Source organism: Camellia sinensis, chromosome 13 (genome assembly GCF_055761805.1).
Source record: "Camellia sinensis isolate YWXY chromosome 13, ASM5576180v1, whole genome shotgun sequence".
In the NCBI taxonomy this organism is placed as follows: Eukaryota; Viridiplantae; Streptophyta; class Magnoliopsida; order Ericales; family Theaceae; genus Camellia; species Camellia sinensis.
In genome coordinates, this window is record NC_138973.1 from 12,610,229 (window position 1) to 12,614,163 (window position 3,935).

A 3,935-nucleotide genomic window follows, 5' to 3' on the forward strand; every position below is an offset into this window, starting at 1 on the left:
TCTTAGCTGCTGACCTACATTGTTTTTGGGGTCACTGTTTGTACTTTGTATTTTGTAGAGTTTTCTTCACAATCATCCTATATCAATCAATTACCTGTAATGTACATTATCACAAATCTGTAGCAATGATTCGGCTGTATGACTATAAATGTTTGGTTATCTTATGTAAATTTACTGACTTTGTCAGTGATTGTAACTTTTGTCAATGTGAAAATTGAGTGAATTTGTCAACGACTCAGGTAAAATAATCAAATATGTTTAACTGAATCATAGAAGATGTTGAACAACATTATTGATGAGGGTTCGAATTCCCTCCTGTTTGCCCGGTTCACTGGCTTAGGGGGTGGCCTCTAAACCTCAAATTTACCTTCTTGGGGTGGTCCAAAGGTCCCTGCCTAGGATGGGTTCTCGATTATCAACAAAAAAAAAAAAAAAAAAGGAGGAAGAAATATGTTGAACCTCAAGTTGAGATTCAACTTTAATGACTTTGAAAGTAATAAATTCTTTTCTGTTTATGGATATTAAATCTATGATTTTTGGTTATACTGCTTTACATTATCATTATCAAACCGCTTTACATCTATTTATGTTGTGTTCTCCCTTCTTTGCACAGTTGGTTTGCTTATATTATTCTTAGTTTTTATTTGGGTTGCGGATGCCTAATTTTGAATTTGATATTTTCCTCTTTTCCCAGCTAGAAACGACCAAGTTCTTGTATGGCTGCGCAGTAAATTCCTACATACTTAATGTTAATTGGCTTATTGATTCAGTAGCAGCTGGTTATGCCTTACCGCGTGACAAGTATGTCCTGCATATATTTAACTTCCATTCATATCACTGGTGCTTTTTAGCCTGCTGATTTGTGTTTAACTTTCTTTCATCTTGTTGCTGGAATTCTTTAATTCTACTGTCTTCTATTGACTGCAAAGTAGTCTAAGTTGAAATATTGACTCTGATTGGCCTGTACTCAAGTGTTTGTGATTTCAGAAATCTTTTGAAATTAAAAAATTGTAGGACTGAAATCAAAACAGTAAATGGATAGAGCTAATAAGTGTGCTTTCATTACAAGATGCAAAAAATTCTTAACCAAAGGTAGTGTTGAATATTGACATCACTTAAACCTTTCAAAGGCAAAAAATTCTTGGCCAGTTTGTATAAGATCCAATGTCTTCTTGCAGATCTTTGAAAGCTTGGATTTTAGCACATAAGCCCCCAGTAGCACCAAAATCTGATTTGCCTTGAAAGGTTTGCCATTTCCTTTTCTCTTAAATGGAAATGCTGACACTTTCTGTTTCCTAATTATTCTAGGTGTCTCAGTTACTAGTTAATGCTATAAGAGTACACAAAAAATGAAAGCAAAGAAACTGGTAGTTTTTCTGTTTTCTTATTTTTCACTATAGCAACTACTTCAGTTTATCTTGTTGATAGAATTTAGGCTGTGTTTGGCAGTTGAACAATACCCAAGAGGAGCTACGTGGCAGGTGGACAATTTTGAATTTAATTTTTTGAGGGAAGAGTTATGTTTGGGTAGAAATCGTTATCATAATTTCGACTTGAACTTGGCTGATGCCTTTGTGTTCTAGGTGAAGCATATTCACATGAGCTTTGATTCCAAACTTCGTAGGGAATCAATAAAAAAACTAGAATTATGCTACCTGCAAGTGGTTTAATGTTGGTCTAAGGTTATGATAAGCTTGTAATTTTGAAGCTAGGATGAAAGATGGTACGGTTATTGATGGAATCATTTTGAAATAACTAAAGCTTTTAAAGTGTGAGGTGTGCTTGAATTAAAAGTTTATAAGGTGGCATGTCGTGTCGGACACCGACACAACACGACACTCATTGGTTATTAACTTCATTTTAATTTCTCAATGCAACATGGTCGAAGGAGTCACGCTAAGCTTTATAACAGTGGTCTTTGAAGGCTATAAAATTAGCCTAGATAAAAATAAATTAAAATTTGAGCATGAACTATGGTTGAATTGATTTCAGTCTGGACTTTTTTTTTTACTGACTTGAATGTGCATGAACTATAGTGGCCTTATTCCACTCTCTCAAATTTCTGAATCCCAAGCCCTCTTCAGCCTTTGGTGCACAAATATGCATCCACTTCACTTTTGCACTGTAGTACCTAAACTCACTCCCTGTCCACAAATATGCATCCACTAGAGAGAAGTTTGTTTTATCTCTATTATTAAGGAAAACTCGTCAAATGTATTCATTCATATCATATCTGGTAGGTAGGGTAGCAGAATGGATGAATATGCTTTCCCTTGATGTCTTGGGAAAGAGAACGGAAAGGAGGCACAAATGTTATGCCACCTTATTTATGTGAACTGCAAATTTATATTTTTTTTTTGGTACACGTTAATCTTTTGTGTGTGATTACTGATTAGGGGCCTTGATCATCAGTGCTGATTGAATGTCTGCTCAAGCTGCTCATCTACAACCCAAAGTTTAATCTAAAGCTAAGACTATCAGAATCATTCATGTTTTAATTAATCTGTGGTATATTCGTTAAAATAAACTTTACCAACTTTATTAAAAAATCATATATAAAAGTGAACTGAATCAATGGAGCTTTGATAGTTAACTATGCCTGTATTTGTTATGGTTGTTAGCTTATTAATCATCGTGTACTGAAATTTGCAGGTACAGTAATAGGTATAGTTTTATTATGCCAGGTAGTTGTTTCAATACGATGTACATGTTTATAGGATTTAATTGATTTTTGCAAAGATACGGGTTTGCAATCCAGTGTTGCTGCTACTATCATGCTTCTTTGATAAATTTTCCAATTCTGTTTCTTTATTAGGTGCCTTACATCACTACTGCTTTGATGGATGCGAAGCGTGGCACGGAAGGGCGCAAGGATTTTTTGATTGGCTATCAAGGCAACTTAGTGGATTAAGCAAATTTCCTGTTGCTGTAAATCTGAATTATGTATTGTTTCAATTTGTTATGCTAGATGGATGTGACTTGTGAATGAAAACTTAGAATAGTTGTATTGTGTCGAATGTTAATGAATTATGTATTGTGTCGAATGTTAATGATTCAGTTAATTTGAAGGATGCTTTAAAATTATAGGTTTATTATGGATTGAATGAATTATTAGGAATTACAGGTGTATTGTTTTCCTGCTTTGGCGACCAATTTATTAGTCGCGACAAATAAATTATTTTTTTTCGCAAAAAATGACAATTGCCGACCAAGAGTTTTGGTCGCAAAAAATACATCTATTGCCGACCAAAACAGTTCTTCGTCGTGGAAACTCACTTTTGCCGACCAAAAGTTTTGGTCGCGAAAAGTAACAAATGGCGACCAAAACCTTTTTTGGTCGGGGAATGTCACAATTGACAACCAAACTTTTTGGTCGCGGAATGTCACGATTGGCGACCAAAATTTTTTGGTCGCGGAATGTCACGATTGGCGACCAAAATTTTTGGTCGTGGAATGTCACAATTGGCGACCAAACTTTTTGGTCGTTGAATGTGATAATTGGCGACCAAACTTTTTGATCGGGAAAATATCACTTTTCGCGACCAAAGTGTTTTGGCGACAAAATAAATTAGTCGCAGTAATTAAATATTTAGCGACCAAAAATTTAGTCGCGAAATCCAACTTTTGCCGACCAACCACAATTTTGGTCGCGAATTACTTTTGCCGACCCTCAATTGGCGACCAAAGTAGCGACCAAAAAAATTGGTCGCGGATAACTTTTGCCGACCAAAAATTGACTTTTAGCGACCAATTTTTTTGTTGCCAAAAGTGTTAATTCTTGTAGTGATAATTCATAGTATTCAATTATTAAAATATTAACATATTCGGTTTATCATCAAAGAGTTAGCACTCGTTAAATAAATATTATTTATACAATATGCAATCCAATCTAAAGTAGAAACATAAGAGTTGCATATTAAATTTTATATAATGTT

General features: G+C 34.6%; 1 long non-coding RNA gene across 1 annotated transcript; it reads left to right on the forward strand.

Annotated features, from left to right (window-relative positions):
- The first annotated feature begins 1,676 nt into the window (after positions 1 to 1,676).
- LOC145806522 (uncharacterized) lies at positions 1,677 to 3,081 on the forward strand. The gene is made up of 2 exons (XR_014349837.1): positions 1,677 to 2,684; positions 2,816 to 3,081. It is a non-coding gene; the product is annotated as an uncharacterized LOC145806522 (long non-coding RNA).
- Positions 3,082 to 3,935: the final 854 nt, after the last annotated feature.